At 36.7% G+C, this 18070-nt stretch overlaps 1 protein-coding gene and 1 pseudogene across 2 annotated transcripts in view; one reads left to right on the top strand and one right to left on the bottom strand.

Annotated features, from left to right (window-relative positions):
- The window catches only part of CRY1 (cryptochrome circadian regulator 1), a 107660-nt gene that overhangs the window by 58324 nt on the left and 31266 nt on the right, over positions 1-18070 (top strand). The window lies entirely within an intron of this gene.
- Positions 4808-5237, bottom strand: LOC143689533 (nuclear nucleic acid-binding protein C1D pseudogene; annotated as a pseudogene).

Here is an 18070-nt window from a genome sequence, read left to right as displayed (position 1 = left end):
AAATATCATAAACAAAAAGACAAATATTATCATGCCTCAGTTATATGGATTAACTATAATATACAAATTCAGAGAATTGAAATTGAAGTTATCAGGTTAGGGCCTGTTGTAAAGGTTCGTAGATTGTAAGCTCTTATAGCAGTCACTTACATTTAGGAGTTGTAACTGTGATATTTCTAAATTCTGAGATATTGAGCTATTTGTATATAACCTGGTCATTCCCTGGAACTGCAGGTATTTATGTGACATCTGAGACACAGAGTTAGTACACTGAAACTATGGAAGTCAGTATTACCCAATTCAGCAACTGTTTAAAAAGCTGAAAAAGTGATCAGTCTTTGTCTAGAGATATGACTGAAGCTGATCTGTATAGGACTAAGGTAAATCAGAATACTGGGTAAAGGATGATATGGCCCATATTTTCAAATTTCAACCCCTGTGCAAGATCAAAGGAAGAGAGGTTAATTTGGTGCAAAATTTATATTTTTGGTAGCACATTATCTAATTTAACTTGTACAGTCAGTTTACTTGAACACCATAATTATATGGAATTTTGAATAGGATGTAAGATCTTGTTGGTTGTACAGGTTAATGTGATGCCCCAATATATTCCACAGTATTGGGGGCAGAGAATGAAAAAGTGTTTGCAAAGTCCCCATGGGGGACTGGGGAGATAGGAGGAGATATTCAGCTTCCCCATCTGGGGAATTCCTGGTATTCTCACAAGCAGTGGGGACAGCCAATTCAATAGACTGAGCCCTCGATCTTGGGGCTCACCCCTATGAAGCTCATTTCTGCAAAGGAGAGGGTAAGCCTACTGATAGTTATGCCTAAGAACCACCCCTAGAGAGCCTCTTCTGTTGCTCAGATGTGGCCTCTCTCTTTAAGCCAACTTGGCAAATGAACTCACTGCCCTTTCCCCTACATGGGACATGATTCCCAGGGGTGTAAGTCTCCCTGGCAACATGGAACCTGACTCCCAGGAATGAGGCAGGACCCAGATCATTGAAATAAGAAAACCTTCTTGACCAAAAGAGGGAAGAGAGAAATGAGACAAAATAAACTTTCAGTGGCTGAGAGATTTCAAACAAAGTTAGGAAATTATCCTGGAGGTTTTTCTTACACATTATTTAGATATCCCTTTTTAGTATTTGGTGTATTGAAGTGGCTAGAGGGAAGCACCTGAAACTGTTGGACTGTATTCCAGTCACCTTGATTCTTGAAGACGACTGTATAACTATATAACTTTTACATTGTGACTGTGTGATTGTGAAAACTTTTGTCTGATGCTCCTTTTATCCAGGGTATGGACAGATGATAAAAAAATATATATATAAGGATAATAAATAAATTAATAATAGGGGGAGATATAAAGGGTAAAAATTGGGTATACTGAACTACTCTGGTCAATGAGAGGGAGAGGTAAGAGGTATGGGATGCGTGAGTTCTTTTTTTTCCTTTTATTTCTTTTTCTGGAGTGATGCAAATGTTCTAAAAATGATTGTGGTGAAGAATACACAACTATATGATGATATTATGAGTCATTGATTGCATAATATGGTTGGACTGTACGTTTGTGGACATTTCTTTAAAAAATATATAAAGATAGCAGCTTAGATTTTCCCAGAACTAGTAAAAGTTATCAAGACACGTATTCAAGAAACATCACAAACCCCATGCAGAATTAATAGGAAGAAAACTACACATAAGTACATCATAATAAAAATACTGAAAACCAGAGACAGAGAAAGTCTTACAGCACCCAGAGGAAAAGGACATATTACTTTCAAAGGAACAACAGTTAAGACTGATGGCTGACTTTTTTCTTTTAACTTTTTAACAGCACAGTTGCAAAAATAATACAAAACCCATAGAGAGAACTCTTACACATGCCCCCCAGGTACCCAGATCTACCAATTTTAACATTTTGCCATATTTACTGTATCATTCTATCTATCCAGCATCTGTCTGTCAGTCCATCCATTCATCTGCCTGTTTATTCACTGTTTTCTGAACATTTGAAAGTAGGTTATATACATCATACTTCTTGAACACATAATACATTTTTGTACATTTTCTAAGAAAAGTTCTTCTTTGATCTTTCCATAAAAGACCAATCTTTTCCCACCTATACTGGGACTCCCTACACCACTTAACCTGCTTTGTTGTTTTTTCTATAATATTTATATTTCAGTCCCATGGTAGGCTGTCATATATTTATTTATGAAATGAATAAATGCATTCATGGAGCTATTCAATATTAATATTGATGTGGGAAAGAACTTCCCAAATCTATGTACTTCTCTGATTCTCTGATACATGTTTTGTTTTGTTTTGTTTTTAATAATTTTAGACTTAAAAAGTTGCCAAGATTGTAGAAAGTTCTCATATACCCTTCACCCAGGCAGCATCTCTTTAACGTCATGCATGCCATAGTACAGATATCAAAGCTAATACATTAACATTAATACAGTACTATTAACTAAATGACGAACTTTATTTGGCCTTCCCAGTTTTTCTACTATTTTTTTTTTCTGTCCCAGGATCGAACTCAGAGTTCCATGTTACATTTAGTCGTCATGTCTCCTTAGTCTTCTCTGGTCAGTGATAATTTCTCAGACTTTCTTTGTCTTTCATACCCTAGGAAAAGTACTGGTCAAATATTTCATAGAATATCTCTTAATTTGGGTTTGTCTGATATTTTCTTGATTAGATTGGGGTTACACATTTTGGGGGAAGAATACCATAGAGGTGATGTGCCCTTCTTAGAACATCATATTACAGATGCATGGTATCAATATGTGATACCATATGTGATATGATACTAACTTTGATCATTGGGTAAGGAAGTATCTTCACTGTAAAATTTCAGTTTTTCCTTTGTAATGTATTTTGGAGGACATATTTTGAGATATACAAATATTTCCTTAAATTTTTATCCATTAATTTTAGTATCCCTTACTGGATCATGCCTGAGGCAGTCATTACTGTGGTATTCTAATGGTGTTTTTCCATTTCTCTCATTCCTCTATATTTACTATTTGGAATTCTTCTTCAATGAAGAATTGTTCCTTCTCCCCTACAGTGTTTAATTATTCATTTATTATAAATATTAAGTTTATTCTTTGGGTTCTAATCCATTGCTATCACTGACTGTTTGTCTTTCAAACATTCCAGCTTTGGTATCTTTTCACATACTCCCATCCTGTTTTTCTTGAGTATTTCCTTACTTAGTTACTGGCACCATGAGATGCACCAGGATCATCTTTTATTTTCCCTGTCCCAACCCTTGAATCATCCACTGCCGTGTACAGCCTTGGTTCCTCTAATTGAAGAAGGATATTTAGAAAACAAGATCTGAGTGCTTGATTCATCTTTTATAATCTTTTTTTCCTGTCAGTCCTACAAAGTAATACTGTGAAAGCCTCTAAAAAACTTGAATTATATCTACATTAAAATTAAAATGAGCATTTCTAGGGAAGAGAATTTTCTAGTTTTCCAGGAATATCAGAAATATCTAAGAATTTCCAGGAGTATCAAAAAAATAAATACACATTGTGTTGCCATTTTCTTTCTTCTTTTTTTTTTTTTCAAGAAATCCATTTATTTAAGTTTACTTACGGAGAATTAATCATACTGAAAATTTTAACACCTCCTTTTTCAGAAATTAAAGTGTTTTACTGTACTAGGCATTTCTATACATGATTATGTGGATTCAAAGGCTGAAAGCATTAAGGGCATATTTTTTAAATTCATGGGCTTAGACATTAAAAAATGTTTAATAAGTAGAATTCTCTATAACACATATTCCCAAAAGATAAATTCGAATATAAGCACAATGTAATCTCCTTTGGATTTCTCCTTCTATGTTTGTAGGATTATATAAATTGTTCCAAAACACTTGTATGTACTTGACATAAACTCAAAGATAAAAAAAAAAAAACCCCTAAAAAAATAGAGGAATAGAATGGCAGGCAGTTTTCTGAAGCAATATGAATCAAGGACAAAAGCTCATGAATTTATTTTTCATTACTTCTAAACTCTATCTGCTTAATTTAGTGGGTAAACTTATATACAAAAAAGAAAAATAAACAGCTTAGCTATACAACATTTATAGCCGTTATTAACAGGTTATAGCTATTATGCTAAAATTCAGCTGTCTGTATACAACCTAATACCCTATCTAAAAGAAAATGAGAATAGAATATATTTTATTTTAAATGGGACACAGAGGCAAACTGCCAAGAATTAAAGTATAAGTTAAAGTTTTAATTTCATAGTCTGAATATAAAAAAAACAGTATTTCTTAAAATCATGCAAATGTGATAAAATAACCACACAGAAGAAAGACATGTAAGTTATTTTATTCTTTCTTAATATTATATAGTGAAAACTGGTGAACTTATAATAACTTCAGTCTTCAGATAGCATATTTCATAGGGTAATTTAATTATTCTTTAAAATAGTACAAAGTGTTTACAGAGAACGTTATACTTAAATTTCACAGTTATGTATAAAACAGTACATGAAAGAATGGCCTATATAGGGAAATAAGACTCTCTTCAAAAAAAACAATAAATTATGAATATCCTAAACCCTCATAGCTCTCTATAGGAAAATGAATTAAGATAACTTAAATCTTTCTGGTGAAGAGTATTTAGCATTAGAAATTTAAAGTGTAAACTTTATATATTAATTCAAAAAGGAATATACTTAAACCTTGCATTGTCATACAGTCACCCACTATTTTGTGGAGAAAGACAAAAATAAGGAACCTTTTGAATATATGTACTTCAAAATCAAAAAGTTAATTTTTGCTTTTCCCTTTACTGCCAAGTTTTGATGTCTTTTCAGGTTTTGGTTCCCAGAGGACAATTTTTACAAATCTTCAAGCTACCCCTGTGTCCAACTTGCCAGCTTTTTTTCTTGCCTATTATTTCTTTGAGTCTGTTCATGTGTACTCTGATTCTTTCTAATTCCTACTTTATTGAATGTTCCTTAGGGTTAACTTCTTGAGTTACCACATAAACCCAAAACATTGAATTTAATGTGTATGCAGAAACTAAATCCGCTTTTGCTTGTTCAGGTGGGTCCAACTTCTGCAGCAACTCATTTCTAGAGACAGACATCATGATCTTGACTACCTCAACCACAGCACCAGTGGAGTTCTTGAATATTGATAAATACACATGAATTTCTACTGGATAGTCTTCATTAATTTCTTCACCTGCCATTATGACCAAGCAGTTGTGGGGGCTGGCTAGGTAAATCTGAAATCCATTCAGCAAGCCACCAGAACTCTTGGACACAGGCTGAAACAGCTGTCCAAAGCTGTTTCAAACCTCAGCTCTGCTCCTAATATCTTTCAACTGATTTGCCATTTTCTTTTGTACGTGTTGAACAGATGTTATTTAGTACCCTATTAATCCTCCAAAGCCTAAAGGTAGATTTTTAAAAATTTTTTATTAGAGAAGTTTTGTGTTTACAGAACAATCATGCATAAAATACAGGATTCCCATCCACCACGAACACCTTACATTGATGTGGAATGTTTATTACAATTGATGATAGTACTTTTTTGTAATTATACTACTCTTTTTAACCAGTCATGACCTTTGGTACAGTTGATGAAAGAAGTTCTATGAACTTTTACCCATAGTTTACATTATGTATATCCCCCCCCATATACCACCCATACCACCCTATTATTGATACCTTGTATTAGTTTCATACATTTGTAGTAATTCATGAAGTGGCATTCTTATACTTCTACTGTTTTTAGGGGTTTAATATCTTTTTTAAATGCAATTTTATTCATATATGTTTTACACATACCAAAGTGTTCAATCAGTGGTTCATAGTATTATCTATAGTTGTGCATTCATCATCACAGTCAATTTTTGAACATTTTCATTACTTCAAAAATATAAAAATAAAAGTAAAAAAGAATACCCCAGACTTCTCATATCCCCTTTTATTTATTACTTTTTCATCCCCTTTTATTTATTAATTTTTCATCTTTTTTTTTTTTACTTATCTGTCCACACACTGGATAAAGGGAGTGTCAGTCAAAAGGTTTTCACAATCACACGGTCACATCTTAAAAGCTATATAGTTTATACAGTCATCTTCAGAATCAAGGCTATTGGATTACAGTTAAACAGTTTAAGATATTTCCCTTTATCTACTCTAGTACACCAAAAACTGAAAAGGATATCTATATATACTACCTAAGAATAAGCTCCAGAATGGCCTCTCAATTCTATTTGAAATTTCCCAACCACTGAAACTATTTTGTTTCATCTCTCCCCTCTTTCAGTCAAAGAGGCTTTCTCAGTCCCAAGATGCCAGGGCCAGGCTCATCCCTGGGAATCATGCCCCACCTGACATGAGTTCACTTGTGACGTTAGCTTCCAGAGAGAGACCACATCTGAACAACAAAAGAGGTTCTCTGTGGTGACTCTTAGACATAATTATAAGTAGGCTTAACTTCTCCTATACAGGATTAAGTTTCATAAGGGCAGGCTCTAAGATTGAGGGGTGACCCATCAAGTTGACAGTCCCCAATGCTTACAAGAATATTAGGTCTTTCCCATGTTGGGAAGTCTAATATTTCCACATTTTCCTCCAACCCCTCAGGGGGACTCTGAATATTTTTATCTTCTCCCTAGATTACTCTGGGAGGTTTTCGGGCATCTCACCTGTACAAACCAACAAGATCTCACTCCCTATTCAAATTTCCATGTAATTATGGTATTTGAATAATTTACAAGTTAAATTAGATACTGTGCCACTGAAAATATGTTTTGCACCAAATAAACATCTCCTCCTTTGGTCTTATGCAAAAGTTGAAATTTCACTATATGGTCAATATCATCCTTTACCCTTTAGTGTGATTTATACCAGATAAGCTTCATTCGTATCTCTAGATGAAGTCTGATCACTTTTTCAGTGATGTTAACAGTTGCTGTATGGGGTAATGCTAACTTTCATAGCTGCACAACTCTAGTTCTGAGTCTCAGGTATCACACAGATATCTAAATTTCCAGGAACTACCAGATTATACACAAAGAGCTCAACATCTTAGAATTTAGAAATAACAGTAACCACTCTGGAATAGCTGAGACTGCTGTAAAAGCTTAAAATCTAGGAACTTTACAATAGGCCTTCCCCTGATAATCTATGCTCTTGAATTCAGTTTTCAGTATAGTTAGTCCATATTAATGAGGCATTATATTTGTCTTATCATTTCTGGTTTATTTTACTTAACATACTATCCTAAAGGTTCATTCACCTATTTGCATGCCTCGCAACTTCATTCCTTCTTGCAGCCATTTAGTAGTCCATTTTATGTTTACACTATAGTTCCCCCTCCTAGTCCTCAGTCATTGTACCCTTAGTCCACCTCCATCCATTGCAGATCGGGAATCACTGCCTCTATAAATACAGTGTGTGAATATACATTTGTGTCCATGCTCTCAGTTGCTCCAAGTGTTCACCTAACATCAGGATTGCATGATCTACTGCCTTCCAGAGTGGTTGTACCATTCTACAATCCCACCAACAATGAATAAATGTGCTTCATTCTCCACATCCTCTCCAGCACTTGTAGTTTTCTGTTTTTTGTAATGGCTTTTCTGGTATGTGTGAGATAGTATCTCATGGTGGTTGTTCTAGTTTGCTAGCTGCTGGAATGCAATATACCAGAAATGGCTTTTAAAAAGGGGAATTTAATGAGTTGCTGGTTTACAGTTCTAAGGTCGAGAAAATGTCCCAATTAAAACAAGTCTATAGAAATGTCTAATCTAAGGCATCCAGGGAAAGATACCTTGGTTCAAGAAGGCCGATGAAGTTCAGGGTTCCTCTCTCATCTGGAAAGACACATGGTGAACACAGTCACGGTTTCTCTCTTGACTGGAAGGGCACATGGCAAACAGCACCATCTGCTACTTCTCTCCTGGCTTCCTGTTACATGAAGCTCCCCGGGAGGCATTTTCCTTCTTCATCTCCAAAGGTCGCTGGCTTGTGGACTCTCTGCTTTGTAGTGTTGCTCTCTCTGAATCTCTCTGAATCTCTCATTCTCCAAAATGTTTCCTCTTTTATGGGACTTCAGAAACTAATCAAGACCCACTCAAATGGGTGGAGACATGTCATCCCCTAATCCAGTTTAACAACCATTCTTAACTAAATCACATCAACCAGGGAGATGATCTCATTACAGTTTCAAATATACAGTATTGAATAGGGATTACTCTACCTTTAAGAAATGGGATTTGTATTAAAACATGGCTTTTCTTAGGGGGCATACTTCCTTTCAGACCAGCACAGTGGTTTTGATTTGCATTTCCCTAATAGTAAAGTTAAGCATCTTTTCATATGTTTTTGATCCATTTGTATTTCCTCTTTGGAAAAGTGTCTGTCCATGTCTTTTGCCCATTTTTTAATTGAGTTGTTTGTCTTTTTTTTGTTGTTGACTTGTGAAATCTCTTTACATATTCTGGATATTAATCCTTTATCTGATATATGGTTTATAAATATTGTCTCCCATTGCATAAGCTGCTTTTTTACTTCCTGACAAAGTCCTTTGATGCACAAAAGTTTTTAATTTTGAGGCCATCCTATTTATCTGTTTCTTTTTTCATTGCTTGTGCTTTAGGTGTAAGGTCTACTAAGTTTTAGATGTAGTTTTTTCATTGTAATTCAGTTCTGAGTATTTTCTAAAATTCATTATGATGTTCTTAGTTCCATAAATTGTTTGGAAAAGTGTTTTCTGATTTCAAACTGCATGAATATTACTAATTCCTTTAAATTTTTTTGAGTACAGTGTTATGGTTTATTATAGTATCATTTTTCATAAATATTCCATGTATTCTTGAAAAGAATAAACATTCTCCAATTGTCAGGTATAATGGTCTCTAATTGCTTTATAGATTATTTCTTTTGTTTTTGATTTGGTACATTTTCAATTTGATGTGTCTTGGTATAGATTCTATCCCTAACTCTTATCTGTCTGTCAGTCTGTCAGTCTGTCTCTAGCCATCTCACCCTCTTGCCCTTTTTGTATTGCTGCCTTTTTAAAATCTGTACTTTATTTGTATCTTCATTTCCGCCCTCTCACCTCACCTCCCCTACACCTGTATTTTTTTTTTCCTTTCTCTTCCCCCCTGCCCCCATTTGGGATTCACTTAGGATTTTGAATTTGTAGATTGGTATCTTTCATCAGTTATGGAAAATTCTCAGTCATTTTCACTCTATAATTGTGCCTTTCATTCTGTATCTAAGACTAAGTTCTTGTTTCCTTGTGTATTTTGTGGTGGATTTTTCTTTTCTCATTGAACTTTGTTTTAATGAGTCCCAGAATTCCTGGACAAATTTTTGGCCAGGTTGTTTCCATTGAAAAAGTACTGACTTTAAAAATTAATAATTAAAAAACTGCCATGCAAAATAAACAAATGGTCCACAAAACATTCCTTTTCTTCTGAAGGTTTTACAATGCTTGTTATCATTAACCAGTCTTTAACTATTAAACAAAAGTTCTGGGACCATTCTTCCATCACTGATTAAAACTGGTGTGGTAGGGGTTATGGATCATAGTCATTTAGCCTTCTGAGATTTCTGGTCAGACAGGGGCCTGGCTATCTCCAGCTGCCTTTTTGTCCACTGCCTTGATGACACTGATCAGCTGTGTCATATCACAAATAGCAGAACAACTCAGAGAGGGACAGAGAAGCTTCCAACACACATACGCTTGCCAGGAACCAAACCGTATCAACAATGTCAGCATCACCAGATTTCAAGCATTTGAGGGCATCTTACCGATTCGTACCAGAAGAGTAACCAATCTTCTTCAGCTCAGCAAACTTACAAGAAATGTGAGTTGTGTGACAGACAGTTCGGTACAGGTACTTACCCAGCACTCACTTGGCTTGGATAGGTCAGGATAATCACCTGAGTAGTGAAGCCAGTTGCTTCCAGTGGTGGGTCATTTAGGCTGTCACCAGCCATGTTACTTTGATGAACATTTTTTTCAGACACAGTCTTGATATTGAAGCTCAGTGTCATGAAAGCTTCATTGTTTATTTCAACAGACTTTACTTCAGTTGTAATGTTGACTGAAACAAGGGTGACCACCATGCCTAGTTTGAGGGCACCAGTCTCCATTAGTTAATGCCTACATGGACAGTACCAAATGCCACCAATTTTAGACATCCTTGAGGGGCAGATGCAAGGGCTTGTCAGTTGGACAAGTAGGTGGCAAGATACAATTCAGAATTTCAAGCAGCATGGTTCCACTAGGATTGCCATCCTTCCAGGTGACTTTCAACCTCTTGAACCAAAGCATGTTATTAGCACTTGGCTCCAGCATGTTTTCTCCATTCCAACCAGAAATAGGCACAAGTGTTATGTCAGGGTTGTAGCCAATTTTCTTAATGTAGGTGCTAACTTCCTTAATGATTTCCTCATCTTCTGATGAGCCAGAAGGGCATGCTTATGGTTCTGCCTGTTCTTGGAGATGATACCAGCTTCAAATTCTCCAACACCAGAAGTAATAATAAGGATAAACAATTAGCCTGAGACGTGCCTGTAATCGTGTATTTGATAAAATCTCTACATCTTGTGCATCAGTGTTGGTCAAATAATACTCACTAGTCTCAAATTTCCACAAGAAGATATCGGTGATGACACTCACTTTCAGCTCTCAGTTTATCCATGATCCATGCATCCTTGAAGGAGCCTTTTCCCATTTTAGCAGCCTGTTCTTCAAAATTGATAGTTCTTTTTTTTATTATTATTAATTAACGGAAAAAAAAGAAATTAACCCAACATTTAGAAATCATACCATTCTACATATGCAATCAGTAGTTCTTAACATCATCACATAGATGCATGATCATCGTTTCTTAGTACATTTGCATCGGTTTAGAAGAACTAGCAACACAACAGAAAAAGATATAGAATGTTAATATAGAGAAAAGAAATAAAAGTAATAATAATAGTAAAAAAAAAGCAAACAAAACAACAACAAAAAAACCTATAGCTCAGATGCCGCTTCATTCAGTGTTTTAACATGATTACTATACACTTAGGTATTATTGTGCTGTCCATTTTTGAGTTTTTTTTATCTAGTCCTGTTGCACAGTCTGTATCCCTTCAGCTCCAATTACCCATTATCTTACCCTGTTTCTAACTCCTGCTGGACTCTGTTACCAATGACATATTCCAAGTTTATTCTCGAATGTCCGTTCACATCAGTGGGACCATACAGTATTTGTCCTTTAGTTTTTGGCTAGACTCACTCAGCATAATGTTCTCCAGGTCCATCCATGTTATTACATGCTTCACAAGTTTATCCTGTCTTAAAGCTGCATAATATTCCATCGTATGTATATACCACAGTTTATTTAGCCACTTGTCTGTTGATGGACATTTTGGTTGTTTCCATCTCTTTGCAATTGTAAATAATGCTGCTATAAACATTGGTGTGCAAATGTCCATTTGTGTCTTTGCCCTTAAGTCCTTTGAGTAGATACCTAGCAACGGTATTGCTGGGTCGTATGGCAATTCTATATTCAGTTTTTTGAGGAACCGCCAAACTGCCTTCCACAGTGGTTGCACCATTTGACAGTCCCATCAACAGTGGATAAATGCGCCTCTTTCTCCGCATCCTCTCCAGCACTTGTCATTTTCTGTTTTGTTGATAATGGCCATTCTGGTGGGTGTGAGATGATATCTCATTGTGGTTTTGATTTGCATTTCTCTAATGGCCAAGGACATTGAGCATCTCTTCATGTGCCTTTTGGCCATTTGTATTTCCTCTTCTGAGAGGTGTCTGTTCAGGTCTTTTTCCCATTTTGTAATTGGGTTGGCTGTCTCTTTGTTGTTGAGTTGAACAATCTCTTTATAAATTCTGGATACTAGACCTTTATCTGATATGTCATTTCCAAATATTGTCTCCCATTGTGTAGGCTGTCTTTCTACTTTCTTGATGAAGTTCTTTGATGCACAAAAGTGTTTAATTTTGAGGAGCTCCCATTTATTTATTTCCTTCTTCAGTGCTCTTGCTTTAGGTTTAAGGTCCATAAAACCACCTCCAGTTGTAGGTTTCAAAGATATCTCCCTACATTTTCCTCTAACTGTTTTATGGTCTTAGACCTAATGTTTAGATCTTTGATCCATTTTGAGTTAACTTTTGGATAAGGTGTGAGATATGGGTCTTCTTTCATTCTTTTGCATATGGATATCCAGTTCTCTAGGCACCATTTATTGAAGAGACTGTTCTGTCCCAGGTGAGTTGGCTTGACTGCCTTATCAAAGATCAAATGTCCATAGATGAGAGGGTCTATATCTGAGCACTCTATTCGATTCCATTGGTCGATATATCTATCTTTATGCCAATACCATGCTGTTTTGACCACTGTGTCTTCATAATATGCCTTAAAGTCTGGCAGCGCGATACCTCCAGCTTTGTTTTTTTTCCTCAAGATGTTTTTAGCAATTCGGGGCACCCTGCCCTTCCAGATAAATTTGCTTATTGGTTTTTCTATTTCTGAAAAATAAGTTGTTGGGATTTTGATTGGTATTGCATTGAATCTGTAGATCAATTTAGGTAGGATTGACATCTTAATTATATTTAGTCTTCCAATCCATGAACACGGTATACCCTTCCATCTATTTAGGTCTTCTGTGATTTCTTTTAGCAGTTTTTTGTAGTTTTCTTTATATAGGTTTTTTGTCTCTTTAGTTAAATTTATTCCTAGGTATTTTATTCTTTTAGTTGCAATTGTAAATGGGATTTGTTTCTTGATTTCCCCCTCAGCTTGTTCATTACTAGTGTATAGAAATGCTACAGATTTTTGAATGTTGATTTTGTAACCTGCTACTTTGCTGTACTCATTTATTAGCTCTAGTAGTTTTGTTGTGGATTTTTCCGGGTTTTCGACGTATAGTATCATATCGTCTGCAAACAGTGATAGTTTTACTTCTTCCTTTCCAATTTTGATGCCTTGTATTTCTTTTTCTTGTCTAATTGCTCTGGCTAGAACCTCCAACACAATGTTGCATAATAGTGGTGATAGTGGACATCCTTGTCTTGTTCCTGATCTTAGGGGGAAAGTTTTCAATTTTTCCCCATTGAGGATGATATTAGCTGTGGGTTTTTCATATGTTCCCTCTATCATTTTAAGGAAGTTCCCTTGTATTCCTATCCTTTGACGTGTTTTCAACAGGAAAGGATGTTGAATCTTGTCAAATGCCTTCTCTGCATCAATTGAGATGATCATGTGATTTTTCTGCTTTGATTTGTTGATATGGTGTATTACATTAATTGATTTTCTTATGTTGAACCATCCTTGCATACCTGGGATGAATCCTACTTGGTCATGATGTATAATTCTTTTAATGTGTTGTTGGATACGATTTGCTACAATTTTATTGAGGATTTTTGCATCTATATTCATTAGAGAGATTGGTCTGTAGTTTTCTTTTTTTGTAATTATCTTTGCCTGGTTTTGGTATGAGGGTGATGTTGGCTTCATAGAATGAATTAGGTAGTTTTCCCTCCGCTTCGATTTTTTGAAGAGTTTGAGGAGAGTTGGTACTAATTCTTTCTGGAATGTTTGATAGAATTCACATGTGAAGCCGTCTGGTCCTGTACTTTTCTTTTTAGAAAGCTTTTGAATGACTGATTCAATTTCTTTACTTGTGATTGGTTTGTTGAGGTCATCTGTTTCTTCTTGAGTCAAAGTTGGTTGTTCATGTCTTTCCAGGAACCTGTCCATTTCATCTAAATTGTTGTATTTATTAGCATAAAGTTGTTCATAGTATCCTGTTATTACCTCCTTTATTTCTGTGAGGTCAGTAGTTATGTCTCCTCTTCCATTTCTGATCTTATTTATTTGCATCCTCTCTCTTCTTCTTTTTGTCAGTCTTGCTAAGGGCCCATCAATCTTATTGATTTTCTCATAGAACCAACTTCTGGTCTTATTGATTTTCTCTATTGTTTTCATGTTTTCAATTTCATTTATTTCTGCTCTAATCTTTGTTATTTCTTTCCTTTTGCTTGCTTTGGGATTAGTTTGCTGTTCTTTCTCCAGTTCTTCCAAGTGGACAGTTAATTGCTGCATTTTTGCCTTTTCTTCTTTTCTGATATAGGCATTTAGGACAATAAATTTCCCTCTTAGCACTGCCTTTGCTGCGTCCCATAAGTTTTGATATGTTGTGTTTTCATTTTCATTCGCCTCTAGGTATTTACTAATTTCTCTTGCAATTTCTTCTTTGACCCACTTGTTGTTTAAGAGTGTGTTGTTGAGCCTCCACGTATTTGTGAATTTTCTGGCACTCCGCCTATTATTGATTTCCAACTTCATTTCTTTATGATCCGAGAAAGTGTTGTGTATGATTTCAATCTTTTTAAATTTGTTAAGACTTGCTTGGTGACCCAGCATATGGTCTGTCTTTGAGAATGATCCATAAGCACTAGAGAAAAAGGTGTATCCTGCTGTTGTGGGATGTAATGTCCTATAAATGTCTGTTAAGTCTAGCTCATTTATAGTAATATTCAGATTCTCTATTTCTTTATTGATCCTCTGTCTAGATGTTCTGTCCATTGATGAGAGTGTCCATTGATGAGAGTGGTGAATTGAAGTCTCCAACTATTATGGTAGATGTGTCTATTTCCCTTTTCAGTGTTTGCAGTGTATTCCTCACGTATTTTTGGGCATTCTGGTTTGGTGCGTAAATATTTATGAGTGTTATGTCTTCTTGTTTAATTGTTCCTTTTATTAGTATATAGTGTCCTTCTTTGTCTCTTTTAACTGTTTTACATTTGAAGTCTTAATTTGTTGGATATTAGTATAGCCACTCCTGCTCTTTTCTGGTTACTTGCATGAAATATCTTTTTCCAGCCTTTCACTTTCAACCTATGTTTATCTTTGGGTCTAAGATGTGTTTCCTGTAGACAGCATATAGAAGGATCCTGTTTTTTAATCCATTCTGCCAATCTATGTCTTTTGATTGGGGAATTCAGTCTGTTAACATTTAGTGTTATTACTGTTTGGATAATATTTTCCTCTACCATTTTGCCTTTTGTATTATATATCATATCTGACTTTCCTTCTTTCTACACTCTTCTCCATACCTCTCTCTTCTGTCTTTTTGGTTCTGACTCTAGTGCTCCCTTTAGTATTTCTTGCAGAGCTGGTCTCTTGGTCACAAATTCTCTCAGTGACTTTTTGTCTGAGAATGTTTTAATTTCTCCCTCATTTTTGAAGGACAATTTTGCTGGATATAGGAGTCTTGGCTGGCATTTTTCTCTTTTAGTAATTTAAATATATCATCCCACGTCTTCTAGCTTCCATGGTTTCTGCTGAGAAATCTACACATAGTCTTATTGGGTTTCCCTTGTATGTGATGGATTGTTTTTCTCTTGCTGCTTTCAAGATCCTCTCTTTCTCTTTGACCTCTGGCATTCTAACTAATAAGTGTCTTGGAGAACGCCTATTTGGGTCTATCTCTTTGGGGTGCGCTGCACTTCTTGGATCTGTAATTTTAGGTCTTTCATAAGAGTTGGGAAATTTTCAGTGATAATTTCTTCCATTAGTTTTTCTCCTCCTTTTCCCTTCTCTTCTCCTTCTGGGACACCCACAACATGTGTATTTGTGCAGTTCATATTGTCCTTGAGTTCCCTGATACCCTTTTCAAATTTTTCCATTCTTTTCCCGATAGTTTCTGTTTCTTTTTGGAATTCAGATGTTCCATCCTCCAAATCACTAATTCTATCTTCTGTCTCTTTAAATCTATCATTGTAGGTATCCATTGTTTTTTCCATCTTTTCTACTTTATCCTTCACTTCCATAAGCTCTGTGGTTTGTTTTTTCAGTTTTTCTGTTTCTTCTTTTTGTTCAGCCCATGTCTTCTTCATGTCCTCCCTCAATTTATTGATTTCATTTTTGAAGAGGTTTTCCATTTCTGTTCGTATATTCAGCATTAGTTGTTTCAGCTCCTGTATCTCATTTGAACTATTGGTTTGTTCCTTTGACTGGGCCATATTTTCAATTTTCTGAGCGTGATCCGTTATCTTCTGCTGGCGTCCGGGCATTTAGTCAGATTTCCCTGGGTGTTGGACCCAACAGGTTGAAAGATTTTTCTGTGAAATCTCTGGGTTCTGTTTTTCTTATCCTTCCCAGTAGGTGGCGCTCGTGGCACACGTTTGTCTGTGGGTTCCACCAGTAAAAGGTGCTGTGGGTCCTTTAACTTTGGAAAACTCTCGCCGTGGGGAAGTTTCGCCAGCCGAAGCGGCTTGGAAGAGTGCCAGCCGGCCCTGGGGTCCGAACGCGGGGAGGGTCGCCTGCCGCCGCAGCCCGGGAGAGCGCCCGACCGAATTTCCTAGTCGGCCCAGGGCGCCAAGCGTGGCGGGAGGGCGCCAGTCACCGCAGCCCGGGAGAGTGCACGGTTCCCAGCCGGACCGGGGAGTCACGTGTTTGCAAGGGACCCCCCTGGTCACCATTCTCTGCGGTCTGGGGATTTCCGACCCAACTCTCTCAGTTGGTCCGGGGGGCCTCGCGTGGTGGGGGCACCAGCCGCTGCGACCCGAGGGGACCGCCTGCCCAATTCTGCCAGCTTGCCTGGGATGGAGGAAGGGAGGGACTCCGGCCGCTTGCCGTCCCGCCCGGGAAAGCCCGCGCCCCTCGGCGATCTCACCAGAGCTGGTTCTCCCAGACAGTCAGCCGTTCCAGGATGGGGTACGCCATCCCTTTGATCTCCGTCGTGGCTCTTGGAGCTGCTCTGTATCGTCTCCACTCCCCCAGTAGCTGTTCTGGAGGAGGAAAGGTGAGGGTGGCAAGGCTGTCGAGGACGGTGGTGGAGGAGCCGGTGAAGGCGGAAGAGGGCACGGTGGTGGTTGGAGAGCCGCCGGAGCAGGAGGATAGTTCTTTTGTCAGTTCCACTGCATTTGTAGATCAGGTGGCAATTAATGGTGAGCGTGCCCAAAGCTACATATCTGTTGATGACAATGTTGATATGAGTCTTCTCAAAATTTCCCGTTTTGGCTTAGGACACTTGTGTTCTGACAGCAACCCCATTGTGAAAAGGTGATTGTTTGATTTTTGGTGGAACTTTTTTTGTGTGGAAATTTCCTTGAGGCATTGATTGAAGTTGAACATCCAGAGAGGATTTGTCATTTCTTTGAATCATTATCTCAGGTTGCAACCAACCTAGGACCACTTTAAATGTACTATTCTGCTTGAGGTGTTTAGAACTACAGAAGTTCCATGAATTTGGATTGAAGTTATGCATTCTCAAAAGAAATTTTTTTTTAATAAATTGAGAAAATTTTAGTTTCACAGAAAATTTGGTAAGATAATGTAGAGAGAGAATTCCTGTATACTCCTTATTCAGTTTCTTCTAAAATTAACATCTTACATTACCCTCATACTTTTGTTAAAACTAAAAAATAATACTGCTGACTAAACTCCAGTCGTTTTTCAAATTTCCACTGATACTCCTTTCTGTTCCAGGTTTCTATCCAGGACATCAAATTGCATTTAATCTTATACGTTGTTACTTTCCTCTGGTATGTGACAGTTTCTTAGACTTCCCCTGTTTTTATGACCTTGACAGTTTTGAGTATTGGTCGAGTATTTTTTAGAGTAGCCCTCAGTTTGGGTTTGGTCTGATGTTTTTCTTATGATTAGACTAGGTTATGGGTTTAGGGGGAAAATACTACAGTGGTGAAATGCTGTTCTTATCACTTAGTGTTGGAATACATGATATCTATCATGGTTGATTTATCACTGGTGATATTTACTGTAATCATGTAGTTAAAGTAGATGTCTCTAACAAAGTTACAATTTGTTCCTTTCCACTCAAGTGGGAGATTTTATTTCCTTTCAATCCAGACAGGGTAAAGCCAGGCATATTTCCTTGTTGTCCTGTTCTGTGACTTATGATTTATGTCTTAATTATATTTACATTGTGGGTTAGACTTTTTGAAGCTCAGGATTTATTTCAAGGGTTTATTATTAGCTTTCTTACTTTTGGATGGGCCTTGGATTTATCTCCTGTCCTCAATCTG

The sequence above is a fragment of the Tamandua tetradactyla genome, chromosome 7 (genome assembly GCF_023851605.1).
Source record: "Tamandua tetradactyla isolate mTamTet1 chromosome 7, mTamTet1.pri, whole genome shotgun sequence".
Classification (NCBI taxonomy): Eukaryota; Metazoa; Chordata; class Mammalia; order Pilosa; family Myrmecophagidae; genus Tamandua; species Tamandua tetradactyla.
Note: the sequence above shows the minus strand (reverse complement) of the source record. Positions and strands in the feature narration are given on the sequence as shown.